This window comes from Anomaloglossus baeobatrachus, chromosome 7 (assembly GCF_048569485.1).
Source record: "Anomaloglossus baeobatrachus isolate aAnoBae1 chromosome 7, aAnoBae1.hap1, whole genome shotgun sequence".
In the NCBI taxonomy this organism is placed as follows: domain Eukaryota; kingdom Metazoa; phylum Chordata; class Amphibia; order Anura; family Aromobatidae; genus Anomaloglossus; species Anomaloglossus baeobatrachus.
The window spans coordinates 249,290,952-249,307,442 of record NC_134359.1 but is presented as its reverse complement, the minus strand read 5'-3'; the positions used below and the strand labels follow the sequence as shown (position 1 = coordinate 249,307,442).

At 46.9% G+C, this 16,491-nt stretch overlaps 1 pseudogene; it reads left to right on the top strand.

The window, feature by feature from the left end:
* Positions 1-16,491, top strand: part of LOC142246687 (RNA exonuclease 5-like) — a 48,512-nt pseudogene that overhangs the window by 12,560 nt on the left and 19,461 nt on the right.

Genomic DNA, 16,491 nt, shown 5'->3' with positions numbered 1-16,491 from the left:
GGTCGTGCTATAGCGACGGCAGTGCGACCCTGACCATTTTTTCTTTCCTTTTTTCCAGATGATACATCCAAATGTTATTGACACGTCCATACTTTTTGCACGAAACCCAGGAAGGAGATTCAGATTAAAGTTCCTGGCGCAAGTGATACTAAAGTACGAAGCTTCACGTTCTATCTCCCTACAGGCTTGTTATGTCTTGGTTCGGATTTCTGCCCTTACGTCTTGGGTGGGCCGATGGAAGCCTGGCATGCATGACTTAAATGCCACTATTATAGATTGACATCTGCATTTAAGGGGCTAACATTGGCAATTAGAGCTGCTTTGAGAGGCAGATGCTGGCTGTGTAACTCAGCTGGCATCTGCCCAGAGCAGTGCAGACTTAGCTCCTCCTCACCGATATACAATGTATGTCGGTCAGTGGTTACAGAAATATGCCTCTTATCATGTACTGATTATTCACTCTCAAAAACTGCTCCAATCTGTCTACAGTTCTGTCTTCAGAGAGTGATCAGATTACACCTGCTGCCTATAGAAGTGTATGGAAAGGGAATGAGGGTGGATAATAAGCCAAGTACAAAAAGAGAAGCTGCTGAGGCTTCTAGTGACAAGAGCCTGCAAAGGGGAACACTGCTAAATAATGCAGGGGTAAGGGGCAGGAACGGCACAGCCTTTTTTTATTGTGGGGGAGAGCTCCTGCTGGAGTCAGTTGCCTTACAGGGAACACGAGCTTAGGTGTGGGAAATAACTTCGTGGACACACAACAAAGAATTCTTTATATTTATTTCTTTATCGTTCCCATGGGAGACCCAGACATTGGGTGTATAGCTTCTGCCTCCGGAGGACACACAAAGTACTACACTCAAAAGTGTAGCTCCTCCCTCTGAGCCTATACACCCCCTGGAGAAACCAGATCTAGCCAGTTCATTGCTTTGTGTTCAGGAGGCATACATCCACACAACAAAGAATTCTTTATATTTATTTTTCACATTTTTATCTGCAACATGAGACTTTTTGTATCACGGTATACCACGATAATATGATAGTGTTCTTGCAGGAGAGAGATTCAGCGTGCAGACGCGAATGGCCACGACCCCTCGGAGGATGCCGTGGCTGTTCTGAACCTGGCCCAGTATGTAATTCAGCATCGGCCAGAGAAGGTGAGAGTCTTGGCCGTGCCTCTGTCCCCCGTGCAGCGTCCGTCTCTCCGCATTATGTGCTTCCTTCCTATTTCTTTTCTAGGTTGCAGATATTAATTTGGAGGAAATATTTCTAAAGGAAAATAATCTGCATAGTTGAGGAGGAACTCCAAAAACCTCCGAGATCAAACCAAATGGGATCAATCCTCCACCACAAGGACCGAGGTAAGAGCTGCATCAGTGGAGGACTCGGCGTATTCATGTCTATATGCTCCCTGCAATGGCACTATAGGGGAATTAAAGGGAACCTGTCCCCAGATTTGTCCCCTATAAACTTCGCCCACCACCAGTGATCCCCTATATACAGCATTCCAGAATACTGTATGTAAGAGCCCAGGCTGCCATTTCTAACATTAGAAAACAGCTCCTATTATACTCACCTGTGTGATGGTCCGGTCCAATGGGCTTCGCTGATCTCGGTCTGGCACCTCATCTCTTCCTTCCATTGCCGCCCACCTTCCCCACACCTGTGCATTACAGTCCTTTGTTCTGCCCTCATCATGGCAGAGAGAAGGGCACCTGTGCGGGAGCGCAATGGGGACCTCTGTGTGGATGATGTATGACGCATCATCCACACGGAGCTGGGAAGGAGGACGGAGAGCACACAAGATGGAGGAGGCGCCGGACTGAGACCAACAGTGACCATCAGACCTGATGGCCGGCAGGTGAGTATAATAAAGCTGATTTTTACGTTCTACACAGCAGCCTGGGCTCTTATATACAGTACAGTGTAATCTTTGATTACGAGCATAATTGGTTCCGGTAGTGAGCTCTTAAACCAAGTTACTCTTATATCAAAGCGAATTTCTCTGACGCCTCATTGGGGGACACAGGACCATGGGTGTTATGCTGCCTATCCATAGGAGGACACTAAGTAGATGCAAAATCATAGCTACTCCTCTGCAGTATACACCCCCTGGCCGGGCCAGGCAGCCTGTTTTAGTACACAAGCAGTAGGAGAAAAAACCAGTAAAACCTTCTCAACAGAGGAACATGAGAAAAGAAGAGTCATAACTAAATAAGGTATTGAGAGAACCAAAGCCCAACAGGGTGGGTGCTGTGTCCCCCAATGATGGCTAAGAGAAAACGATTTTACGGTGAGTACACAAAAATCCGTTTTTCTCTGATGCCTCATTGGGGGACACAGGACTATGGGACGTCCTAAAGCAGTCCATGGGTGGGAAACATAAACGAAGACAACACAACCCAAGGACTAGGAACCAGTCCCAGACAGCCTGGAGCGCCTACTAAGAGAGGAGCTCTACTGCCGTTTGCAGAATTTTCCTACCCAGATTTGCCTCAGTTGAAACCTGGGTATGGACTCTGTAATGCTTTGAAAACGTATGTAGGCTAGACCAGGTCGCAGCCTTACACACCTGTTCCACTGAAGCCTGATGCCGAATGGCCCACGAAGCGCCAACTGCTCGCGTGGAATGAGCCCGCAGCCCACTAGGAATGGGCTTGAGTTGCAAGCGGTAGACTTCCTGGATCGCAGAGCAAATCCAGCGAGCCAGAGTCGCCTTTGAAGCTGCCTGCCCCTTCTTAGGCCCCTCAGGAATGACGAACAAAGAGTCCGTTTTCCTAAAGGGGGCTGTCCTGGATATGTAATATCTGAGAGCTCTCACGAGGTCTAACGAATGCAGAGACCTTTCCACCCTATGAACCGGGTGTGGACAAAAGGAAGGCAGAACAATGTCCTTGTTCAAATGAAACTGGGTAAGAACCTTTGGAAGGAAATCCGGAAGGGGGCGCAGAACCACCTTGTCCTGGTGAAAGATCAGAAAAGGCCCGCGGCAAGAGAGTGCTGCTAGCTCTGAAACCCGTCTGATGGACGTAATTGCCACCAGGAATGTTACCTTCCAGGACAGAAGAGCAAGGGAGGATTCCTTGAGGGGTTCAAAGGGAGACCTCTGGAGAACGTCCAGAACGAGGTTGAGGTCCCATGGTTCCAGCGGCCGTTTGTACGGGGGAACTAGATGGGAAACGCCCTGGAGGAAGGTCTTGACTTGCGGTTTTTGAGCCAGGCGCATTGGGAGAAGATTGAGAGCGCTGAGACCTGCCCTTTAAGGGAACTGAGAGCCAACCCCGCTTGCAAGCCAGACTGTAGAAAATCGAGAATTCTGGGAATGGCCAGAGGCATAGGCTGGACGTTAGTTTCCCTGCACCATGAAAGGAAGATTTTCCACGTACGGTGGTAAATGCGGGATGAAGCAGGCTTTCGGGCGCTGATCATGGTGAAAATAACCGCGGGGGAGAATCCCGCTCTTGTTAATACCCAGGTCTCAATGGCCATGCCGTCAGCTTCAGGGCTCTGGAGTTCTGATGGGAAATGGGCCCTTGGGTCAGCAAGTCTGGGATGTCTGGAAGGCGCCACGGTGCGTCTGTGAGCATTTGTACTAATTCTGCGTACCAGGCGCGCCTGGGCCAGTCCGGTGCTATCAGTATCACCGGGACTCCCTCTGCCTTGATCTTCCTGATTACCCGCGGCAGCAGGGGTAGAGGTGGAAATATGTAAGGCAGGCGGAAGTGGTGCCAGGAGCAGACTAGAGCATCCGCGCCGATGGACTGCGGGTCGCGTGACCCAGCTGAGGATCTTGTGGGCCTCGAGATAAGCCACTTTGCTGCGGGTGCCCCCCTGCCGATTGATATAGGCTACAGCTGTCGCATTGTCCGATTGGACTCGAATCTGATGACCCGCTAGCAGAGGGCAGAAAGCTCTGAGCGCGAGGAAGATCGCACGGCGTTCCAGGATGTTTATGGGAAGGAAAGACTCCTGGAGCGTCCAACGTCCTTGAGCAGTGTGGTGCCGGTACACTGCTCCCCAGCCTAGGAGGCTGGTGTCCGTGGTCAGGACCAGCCAGTTCACTGGGAGAAAAGATCTCCCCTTCGATAGGGATGAGCACCGAAGCCACCAGCGGAGTGCGTACCTGACTGAAGGCGTCAGGTGAAGATGTCTGTCCAGGGAGAAGGGGCTCTTGTCCCAGGCCGCTAGAAGGGCTAGCTGCAGTGGGTGGAGGTGCAGTTGAGCAAAGGGTACTGCTTCCATAGCCGCCACCATCCTGCCTGTGAACCTTCATAGGCACCCCTGATCCACCCTGTGGTATCACCCCAAAGGGTGCACGGGGCTCGGCAATAGGGACTGGACCTACGCAGCGCGTCTGGATTTTATGATGGGCCCGCAGCGCTGTCCACATTCGCAGAGGTGCTCCCACCCCCACCGGCGTCCACCTCCCTGCCTTCCCTACTTCTACTCCCCTGGAGCCCGCAGCCATTCCATCGGTGTGCGGGGCACACAGGCACATGTGCAGAGCTCTCTGCCTGCACACCGGACAACGCTGATGCGGCGCCGCGGATATCAGGTAGGACGCTCATCTCCTACCTTCTCCTCTTCGGGCAGCTGCAGAAATTTAGGCCCCGGTCTCGGCCTAGACGTCCTGCGCCCCAGCCACGTCCCATCAGTCGGCGGAGCGCACCGGCCCGCGCGCAGAACTCCCGGCCGGCACACAGGACATCCGCGGATATCAGGTAGGACGCCCATCTTCTCGGGCAGCTGCAGAAATTTAGGCCCCGGTCGCGGCCTAGACGCCCTGCGCCCCAGCCACGTCCCAGCAGTCGGCGGAGCGCACCGGCACGCGCGCAGAGCTCCCTGCCGGCACAAAGGACATCGCTGTTGCACCGCCACTGTTTTCAGGTAGGACCGCTGGTCTCTACCTTCTCTCGCTCCGGCGCTCCAAAAATTTAGGCCCCGGCTGCGGCCTTGTCTCCAGCGTCCCAGGCCCTCCCCCCGCTGCAGCGCTATTGGCCGCCGGCCGGTCCGTCTCCGCCCTCCACTCAGCCCCAGGCATCACAGTAGGGGTGGTGGTTGATCTTTTCCCGCTCTCCCGCCCTCCAGCCTCCTTCAGTGTCCATTTTAAAAAGAAAAAAAAACAGAAAAAAAACAGACTCCCAGTCTGCGGATTGCTGAGGCTGCAGCAACCTTTATAACCTGTGATCCACATACTCTCTATTTTCCATGAACAGAAACAGACTCAAAAGATAGTGTTTTTTATCAGGGGTTGAGTTATTTTAGATATATGTTAGATTTATACAGGTGCTTGTTCAGGCATCTAGTTTTACATCATAGATACATACATATAAAACGGAACTGTAGTTTTTTACTATCAAGGTTTATTCCCCCAAAATGATATCTCAGTAGGGTTAATACATATAATACTCAGGCTTGAATTTATTTGACCTGTAAGGGTCACGGTTGCTGTACTTAGTACCCTCATTTGTAAATTCCCCCAAATGATGTCATATTTAGTGATAACAGCCACCGCATACCCCTGACACTGCAGGGCCCTGCATCCCGCCCCTGCCGGCTGGTTAGCGTCCCTGTCTCAGTCCATAGATCACCTCGCTGAGGCCTCTCAGGTCGTTGCACATGCACTGCGCCCCTTGCCGACGCTCCGTCATACCTCCACAGGATTGGCGCAATCCCTTCAGGGGGAGGTGAGTCCCGTACCAGGGACCTTATCCACTGCTCGAAGCGGACCCGCCAGGTCTCGTCTTCGGCGTCCCCCCCGGTTTCACCTTCATTCCCAGGTCCAAACTACCGCTCCACTGGAAGCCTTCCGACCTCTCTGGTGATGGCCCAGGCGTACCACCTCTGCCTTTTCGACAAGAGCGATACAGACAATGATTAAGGCCAGGAACCCAGTTTCATCGAGAATCTATTACCACACGTGGAGAGTTCCTCCGGTGGTGTGAGGAGCATATCTTCTCTTCTCTTTGCTCCTTCTCCCTTCCGTTATTGCTGGCATTTTTGCAGTCAAGTCTGGATGCGGGTCTCTCGCGCCTCCCTTTAAGGGCCAGGTGTCGACTCTATCAATTCGGTTTCAGAAGCCTCTCGCTTCTCGTCCGCCGATCAAGACCTTCACCCAGGGAGTCACCCATCTGGCTCTGCTGTATCGTCGTCCACTAGAAACGTGGGACCTTAATCTGGTGATGGGTTCGCTTCAAGGTACCCTGTTTGTTCCTTTCCGAGTTTCCTCCTGTTCTCACCTGTTTTGGAAAGTGGGTTCCTCGTTGCCATCACGTTTTTCCGAAGGGCGCCAAGGTGGGCAGCCCTCTCTGGTCGTTTTCTCCCCCTTTTTCGGGTCCTCCACCTGGACAGGGGGGGGGTGCTCCGGCCAGACCCCTCTTTCTGTCCAGGGCTGTCTCGCCGTTCCACCCAGATGGGGAGATTGGGAGGGGCATGCCGGCGTCCAAGACCAAGATTGCCACATTGATCCATTCCGCTATGTTTGAGGCCTATCGCATGAAGAACGGATCCCGCCGCGGGCAGTGAAGGCGCACTCTACCCGTGCAATGGGAGCATCTTGGACGATTGGACTTCAGACGTCGACCGGCCAGGTCCGCGGAGTCGCCTCCTGGTCTAGTCTGCATACCTATGCTAGGTTCTACCATGATCACACCCAAGTATCGGCAGAGGCCAGTCTTGGTGTACTTTTTTGCGGGCGGCAGTAGCACACCTGTAACAAGGTAGGTGCTTGCAGGTCTGGTCAAGCCCGACAGGGAGAAGCTGTTTCCTACCTATCTCCGGTGCTTGTTCTCTTCCCACCCAGGGACTGCTTTTGGACGTCCCATGGTCCTGTGTCCCCAATGAAACGAAAGAGAGAGAAGGATTTTTGTGTACTCACCGTAAAATCTCTTTCTCTGAGTCTTCATTGGGGGACACAGCACCCACCTTGCTTGTTTTGTATTACATATTGCCTGCCTATTGCCTCAGTGGTCCATATTCCCAGGCCACTTGTCGCACGGCGACTTGGTTATAATTTTTACTTTGACTTATCTATGGTTGTTTTGGTTCTCCTCCTACTGCTTGTGCATAAACTGAATTAAGCCCGCCTCCGGCTCGGGGTGTATACTGCTGGGGAGCAGCTAACTTTTTCTGTCTACTTAGTGTCAGCCTCCTAGTGACAGCAGCATACCCATGGTTCTGTGTCCCCCAATGAAGACTCAGAGAAAGAGATTTTACGGTGAGTACACAAAAATCCTTCTTTTTGTCTGTCTCTATCGCTCTGTTTCTTTCCTCATCTGTCTCTTTCCAGGTCAGTCTCTTTCCAGGTTAGTCTCTTTCCAGGTCTGTCTCTGTGTGTCTCTGTGTGTCTCTTTCACCGTTTGTCTCTTTCCCTGTCTGTCTCTCTGTCTGTCTCTCTGTCTGTCTTTGATTATCCGTCTTCCCACCGACATCTTATTACCTCACATATAAGCTTCTTATACTTTGAATGTCTTTTTTTCCTATAGCAACCAATCACAGCTCCTACTAATAACCTGTAGTCCCAGGCTCCATTTACTTTAATGGAGCCATGTTTTTTGGAGACTAACTGTAAAGCACGGGTTTACATTTTCCTGTCAAAACATAGTGTACGACGTTCCCTGGGTCACATGAGGTGTGTCTGCAAAATTTCGTGATTGTAAATGCGACGGTGCGGATACACTTTTCGTTTCACTTTTTGTTTCACTTTTTCCCCATTATGTAGATAGGGGCAAAATGATTGATAAATTGGAACGCACGGGGTTAAAATTTCGCCTCACAACATAACCTATGACGCTCTCGGGGTCCAGACGTGTGAGTGTGCAAAATTTTGTGGCTGTAGCTACGACGGTGCAGATGCCAATCCCGGACATACATACATACATACATTCAGCTTTATATAGTGTGTGTGTGTGTGTGTATATATACTGTATATGTGTGTGTGAACATAGACTCCTTGTTCGTCATTCCTGAAAGGCTTAAGAAAGGAGAGGCACTTCATAGGCAACGCTGGCTCGCTGGATTCACTCTGCGATCCAGGAGGTCTACCGCTTGCAACTCAAGCCCATTCCTAATAGGCTTCGGACTCATTCCACGCGAGCAGTTGGTGCCTTTTGGACCATTAGGCATCAGTGGAACAGAGGTGTAAGGCTGCGACCTGGTCTTGCCTACATACTGTTTTAAAGCATTACCGAGTCCAAACCCAGGCTTCGGCTGAGGCGAACCTAGGTAGGAAAATTCTGCAAACGATAGTGGAGCACCTATCTCAGTAGGCGCTCCTGGCTATCTGGGACTGGTTCCTAGTCCTTGGGTTGCGTTGTTTATTGTTTACCCACCCAGGGACTGCTTTAGGACGTCCCATGGTCCTGTGTCCCCCAATGAGGCGTCAGAGAAAAACGGATTTTTGTGTACTCACCGTAAAATCGTTTTCTCTTAGCCATCATTGGGGGACACAGCACCCTCCCTTTTGCCCTGTTGGGTTTTAGCTTTTTTCAGGTGTATACTGCAGGGGAGGAGCTAACATCTTTGCATCTACTTAGTGTCCTCCTATGGATAAGCAGCATAACACCCATGGTCCTGTGTCCCCCAATGATGGCTAAGAGAAAACGATTTTACGGTGAGTACACAAAAATCCGTTTTTCTTTTCTACCCTGCCATGTAAATTGGATTTTACTATTATGGAAGAACCTTTTTATCTTCGAATAAAGAATATTTTTTTCATTCAATTGGAACTTGGATGCTGGATCTATTCTTTTCACCATGTACTATGCAATGGTAAACTGAATACAATGCATATGTACAGAAAGTTACCTCCAGAGCTGGTCAGAGCGCGGTGAAAGGACGGAACCGGAAGTGTGCACAGTGAGTATTTGCTCTTATTGCAAAACGCTCCCAAACCAAGTTACTCTTAATCCAAGGTTCCACTGTATTCTGGAATGCTATACATAAGAGCTCACTGGTGGCCTCAGCTTAAAGGGGACAAACCTGGTGACAGAACGTCTTCAAAGGGAACCTGTGAGGTCCCCTCTGCCCTCCAAGCCAGCAGCATTTACATGTGTATGCCAAAATCCCCTTCCTAACACGCCCTGTATAACAGCATTCTCTAAAATCAAGCCTTAAAAATAACATTTATTACCTCTGTGTTTTTTGTTTTTTTTTTAACCAATCTGTTTTTATTGAAATTTTTCAAGAGAAGAATATATAACATGCATACAGAAAAGAGAAGAGAGGATTTGCCACTACAGTTTGCCTAGGTGGGCCACTGCCCTTGGTACATATATAGCCCTCATAATACACTTTCAGACCAATATATACTTTTATTTAGGGTTTGCTAGTTTATCTGCTCTATCTCTTGGTCTCCCAGACCCTTGTGACAGTGTCGTATTTACATGTTGCAGTAGTTTTATTTCTGCATTTGCATAGCTAAGCCCATCGATCTATATGTTATACCATACTAGAAAGCGGCTATGTTAGAGTGTGTGTCAATAGCAGAGTAGAGATAATAAAGAGAAAATAGCAGAGTAGAGAGAAAGGAGGGGTGGGGAAAACATTCACAAGGGGACTAGGGAGGAAGGTAAAAGGGGAGTTATAAGTGTGCTGTCACTGGAACAGATCCCGGAAGGCAGGGGACTCCTTGAACATGATCCACGGCTGCCAGAGTCTGATAAACGTCTCGTTGGTGCCCGTAACCCAAGATGAAAGTTCCTCCATATGGCACAAATGAGATAGCTCCGCTTGCGATTCCCCCATTCCAGGGGTCACTGTGGACCTCTAGTGTCTTGGGATGACTGCTCTGGCCGCAATCAAAAAGAACCGCAAAAGGCACTTCTTCTGACGCCCCAATGAGCCGGGTAGAATAGAAAGAAGAGCAATCTTTATGGAGGGAGCTATGTTTTCTCCTGTCATTTGGTTGTAGATTGTAAAAACCTGAATCCAGAAATTGGATATTCTGTTACATCCCCACCAAATGTGTGATAACGTGCCACTACCCAAGCCACAGCGCCAGCACTCCTCTGGGACCGAGGGGAAGGCTCTATGCAGGTTAGCCGGACATTGGTACCATCTTGCCAATAACTTGTGACTCTTTTCCTGGGCATTGCATGCTACTGAGGTCTTGTGGGAAAACACGTACGCTTTTTGTTTTTCATCATCGGAGAGGTTGAAGCCTAATTCCGCTTCCCATCTTCTAATATGGCTAGGATCCCCAGAGTGAAGGTTTCTGTTCATCATGCCGCTAGGAGAGGGAGGAGCCTACGGGACCTTCTGGTGGACAGCCATTATGTTACCAAGAAACCGGATGGCCCCTTTGGCTCCGGTCCTCCAAGAGTGGGATGTTACACATGTGGCGAGTGCATAACCTGCACCTCTGGTAATGTTATAAGGGGCAAGGAATTCTTTTCGGCGGATGGAAAACGACGTTTCTGCATAACAAAATATATTTCATGTAGCAGCACGTACGTGATTTACCACGCCACATGCCCCTGTAATTTGATTTATATAGGCCTTACAACTAGACAATTGCGGGTTCGCATTCGCGAGCATGTTCGTGACATCCTAAAAGCTCCGTCAGTGACGGATCTCACGCTGCTCAGGACTCTCCCTAGGCACTTTAAAGTCCATCACAATTGTGACCCTACTGGACTGAAGGTGGTGGGGATTGACCTGGTCAATGGTGGGATCCGCGGAGGTAACATGAAACTAGTCCTCTCTAAACTGGAAAGTAGGTGGATCTTTATTCTTGGGACCTTGTCCCCTGGTGGTCTAAATGAGCAGTTAAGCTTTGCTCCATTCCTCAACACATGATTTGGTTAGCCTGATGGGGGTGGGTGACCTCCTTATCCTTTATGGATTCTCATAGGTTTTTATATATTTTATTTTTCGTCTGTCATTATGTTGTCTTCTAATTGCATGTTGTCTATATGTTTTCGTAACAGAATTCCATCTGAGGACTTGTCTAATTGATCCCCATATTCTTCTTCTTCCCTGATTCGAACACTGGTCCTGGATCATCACTATGAAATTCTCGTATAACCACGATCTGAAAATTGGAGCAGGATCTGGATTAATGTGTTTCGTTATAGATGTGCAATATGCCATTAAAAATCTGAGCTTAGCCTAAGTTTCCTTTTTTCCTGTACCATGTTAGTTTTGTGATTGATCTTGTGGATCATTGTCCTGCCGACCGGTGTCGTGGTCTGATCGCCTGGTGTTGTGGTGGTTCGCTTTGGGGGTGGTGTGTGCGAGGGGGCTTGCGTGTGCTGTGTTTGCGGCTCATGTGCGCATGTTTGCCCCGGAGGGGACCATGAAATTGGTATTGTATATGTCTTGATGGGTATCACGAATACCTTGAGCTTGTTGGTGGGTATGGTATATAATGACCTGAGTAGGTTCCTTCCCACGCTACGCAGCAGCTCGATTCCTATTCCTATTTTTGGTTCCCTTCGAGGTGGGCGTGTGCTTGTGGGCTGCAGCCGCGGTGTGTGTAGCCCGCCGTGTGTGCCACTTTCGGAGCGGATGATCACGGTGCCGGGCGGTTGGTCTGTGGCACCTGCTGGTATAATGATCCAAGATGGATATATCTAAAACGGATCAACATTGTGTGCATGCACCTACCTTTGAGAAGGTGGCTATAATTTATGTGCATGTATACCTTCCTGAGTAGGGAGGTTATGATCTATGTGCATACGCCTACCTTAGAGAGAATACTTACAACTTATAGGCATTTATTTACTCCAGAGAAATACAGCAATAACTTATGTATATATACTTATCTCAGATGAGTGTAGTTGGATTTTATTAAAATAAATAAATGGATTTCTTTACTCTGGAGTAAGTAGTTATAATTTATGCATATACATCTACTCCAGAGAAATGTAGGTATAATCCACGACTATATGTTTACCTTGGAGAGAATAGTCTTAGCTTAGGTTTATATATTTGCCCTAGAGTAGCTACAGTTTATGTGCATACTTCCATTCTAGTGTAAATTATGGTAGTTATAGTTTATGTGTATGCACTTGCCCCTGAGTGGATTATGAAATAGTACTATATATACCTTTGGAAAAAGTGTATGTTATGACACTCCGTGGTGGGTATAGTGGATGATGTCCTGGTTAGGAGTTCACCTACACTTTAAATCATGCTGATTCCCATTTACTAATGTTCATATCTATGGGCGGTTTTACTCTTGGCTCCTCTGTGCTGCCATCACCCCGTTCGTGGCTGCACAGCGCGCGTCTCTCAGCGTGACTTCCAGGTGTGCACACCCGGCGGCATCATAGGTAGCACCGCGCATGCGTGAGTGACGTCACGGGGAAATTTTCCCCGACGCATGCGCGGTTTGATATCACCTGCCGCCGGAGTGTTTGCATACGTCAGATCCGGAGTACATCTGGGGGTGTGCGCACAAGAGCGGCTGGACGGGATGATGGTTAATTGCACATACTACTTAAGGGCGAGGGAGAGGGGATCATGGCAACGTGCGGTGTCCCTTGAAAAAGGTGATCCGAAACAGCTGTTGGGCTTGGACCTAGGACCGGCTTTCTCCCCTCCATCATAGAGCATTGGTATGTTACTGGGTTTACCCTGAATATGGCTATATGGAATTGATGAGAGATTCGCTGTACCTATAGATAAACCTTATATTATCTTTTAGGGGGGTTTGCACTATGTTAATAATGACTGACATCAGGCACTCTGTTGTACTATCTGAGTATATTTGCCTATAATATCCAGTCATCTATACTTTGGCCCTGGTCCCCACGATGTGAGGTCCTTTTTAGTGTCCTCCTTATTTATGTTACTTTGGAGAATTGTGTGTGTGCATTTCCCACTTTTTTAACTGTTTGTGAATTTTTTCTAATAAAGATATTTTGGACTTTATTACTCCACTGTGTGATTTTCACATTTTTTTGTAGTAGATATAGGAGTATGTCCTGTCATCAGGAATCCAATATTTTGGGGATATCATTTGCTTATTGATATGTATACAGGTGGATATATGTGTGCATCCCCATTTCCCATGAAAATTGTTTCAATCTTGCCAATAACTTGTAACTCTTTTCCTGGGCATTGCATGCTACTGAGATCTTGTGGGAAAACACGTACGCTTTTTGTTTTTCATCATCGGAGAGGTTGAAGCCTAATTCCGCTTCCCATCTTCTAATATGGCTAGGATCCCCAGAGTGAAGGTTTCTGTTCATCATGCCGCTAATGAGGGAGATCTGGTGTGACGGAGGCGAACCCCGCAAAAATATATGTTCAAACTGGGCGGGCGTGTCCGGGGAGGGGGGCCGCCCCCCTTTCAGCCAGGATTTCACAAAGGAGCGAAGTTGGATATATTCGAGCCACCTCAATCGTCTCCCCGGGAATGCAGCCTGTAGGTCTACAAGAGGGCAAGTCATTGTCCTGTAGGATCTGCCCCAGTCTGATGTCTGATCTCCTTTGCCATCCAAGAAATCTCTCCGCCGTGTACCCTGGGGGGAAGCCCGGATTGCCGAACAAAGGTGCCAGGGGAGTGGGCGAGCTAATCAGGCCACCTTTCATCTTTATGGCCTCTAATGTCGCTTTGAGCAATATTACCTCCGTTTTTAATATGCTAATTAGGCCTTTAAATAGACGAAGAAGGGGGCGTTGTTTCCCCAGACTAGTCGGCCCTCTTTCCTTGGCATTCCTTTTATTGGCGCATTTATATATTATTTATATACTATTTTCTACGTAATGTTTTACAGTTTTTTGGAAGAACTGGAAAAGACAGGCCAGAAGATCACTTATGTGTCAACAGACGGATCGAAAAACTTTGTTTCTTCAGGACAGTTTGACACCTTGTTATGTGCTTCAAATCAAGAGGTGAGAATTAAGTTCACTGATGGACTCTCAGTTAATTCATTTTGCAACGTGGAGAGGAAAAGAACCCGTGAAAGCAAAATGTTGCAAAATTTATACTGAGCACTTAATTTGTGCATCATATTTGGAAGTTACCCCTTATCCAATGGATAGGGTATAAGTTCCCGATAGGGTTCTCTGGATCAATGGGATCACCAGCTATGTGGATGGAGCGGTGGTCAATCATGAGGACTTCTGCTCCATTCATTTTTAAAGGAACTTCCGCAGATAGCCGAGAATCTCTTCGGCACTTCCATAAGAATGAATGGAGCAGAAGTCCGCGTGACCAACCACTGCCCCATTCACACAGGAAAGACCCCCGGTTTTCGGGATCGGTGGGGTCCCAGCATTGGGATCCCCAGGAAGTTGGCTGATGTCCCACAGATGGAGGATAACTTTCAAAGGTCAGAGTACCCCTTTAATTAAAAAGAAAAAAATGTCCCTTTAAAGTGCCCTTGTCTTCCATAGTTGTGATGACTGTCTGGAATGCTCCGGTGCGTCCATGTGAATTTTTCCAGACTAATGCACATTTTTCCTTGCAGGTCCTGGAGAAAGCGTGCAGCATGGTTCCTTTGTCTCCAGTCAGTATTGTGACGTTCCAGCATGGCGGCCTCTCCGAGAAATGCCATGTAGCTGCCAAAGAAGTAAGCGCAGGAATATGATGGGATATATTGTGTGTATTTTGTGCTCCGTCACCTGCGCTCAGCCCTCCCACACCTGCAGATACTACACTAAGGGGCCCATTCCTTAAGGCCGGCGTCTTGTCCTCCTGTCTTGATGAAGAAGGCGCCAATAACATTAAGGAGCTCATGTCTCTCAATTTGTCACACCCTTCAGCTCAGAACGTTTCTGCCTTATTTTATGTCCCTTTTGAGGAGTAAATAAGATTTATTTGTCATGTGCCCCCTAAGTTTTACCCAAAGATGCCGGAGCTGGCCTGAAACGGCAAATGTGGCCAATTTTTTGTACAAAAATTTGGCGACAGATCAAAGAAAAGATTTAATGGCGCAAACTGGCCGAGGAATCGGATCTTGGAACGTCAAACAAAACTCCCGCCATATGGAGGCCAACGATGTGGAAGCAGAAACCATAAATAACATTTTAGGCCTCCGACACACATCCGTTAAAAACGTGCGTGTTTGGTCCGTTTCCGTGTATACTGGAGACATGGCCAAATGTGCACCAATGTTACTAGATCTTTGCGGTTACAATTGCGTTTTTGGTCATGTCCGTGAGTCCGTCTCCGTGATGCGTTTGTTGGTCCGTGTATCACGCCAGCATGTCCGTTTTGTGTACGGAGCACGCATCCACGGACACCATTAAAATCAATGATTGTGTTCGCACAATTATTAAAACACGGATACGTGTCCTAATGGTGCGTGTGCGTGCTGCAGATTTTTTAAATTTGAATGTAAAATCGTCCAGCAGGTGTAAGGTATAAGAATCGTGCTGCCTTGCTGCATTACTAGCTGGCTCGGCACATTGTGTGTATTTTCCAAAGCACATGTATTATTCCTTTTCAGTGCTTTAAGTGTTTTAAAGATTTGAAGCAAAATATGTCTCCACGAGTTGATACCGAAAGAATAATCTCTGCTGTAGAACGGCATCCTGTACTGTGGGACACAAGAATTGAAGGCTATAGGGATCGGCTAATAGTGGAGAGGGCATGGGAGGATGTTGCCCAAGAACTTTTTCCTAACAATGGATGGGAGCGATGTTCTCCAGTTAAACGTGCTCGTTTTGGTAAGTTTTTAATTATATTTTATATTTTGTTTTTTTCTTAAAAATAATTCATTTTTAATATATATTTTTCAAAATATTAGTCTGAAATCACTAAATTTTGATTAATTTTATTAACGGATTATATGTATATAGATTGAATTTATAATGTCCCATAATACTAGCATGTTCAAATATACAGAACATATTTGTTATTTTTTCCTTGTAACCATCCTTCACACAATTTTCAAATGTCCTAATGTTATTGTATAAATATCCTAATTTTTTGGTTGCCTATATTTTTAAATTGTTAGTTATTGTATTTTTCCATAAATTTTACAAAAAAAACCCCATATAAATCATGTGTCAATTATTTGGAACAATTGTAACGATAGTTAATTTTTTAAATCTATTTATTGGTATCCTAATTTTTTACATTTAATACCAAAAATCTATGTTTAATAATATATTCCCGTTTTTTGGGGTTTTTTTGTTTTTCTTTTTTGATATTTTTTCAAATATTGTATGAAAAAAAACCCCATTAAAAAATTAAATAACAATATACAAAATTGAATATTTAAAATCTGGGGTTGTTTATAATTTAATTTAAAATATTTCTATAGTCGATACAGTTCGAAGACGATGGAGATCTGCAAGAGATCAATATCGGAGGGAGTTTAATCCCATAACGTCATCATCATTGTCAAGCCGCAAAAGGCGTTATGTTTATTTTTCCAATCTGGATTTCTTGAGACCAATTATGGAGGTGACACAGTACGTTGTCTTTAATCATTTATATTAAAAAAGTTTTTTTTTAAAAATGAAACTATACAAATTAAAAAAAAACAAAAACACATAACAACCAAAAAAAATAAAAATATAATTTTTATTTTT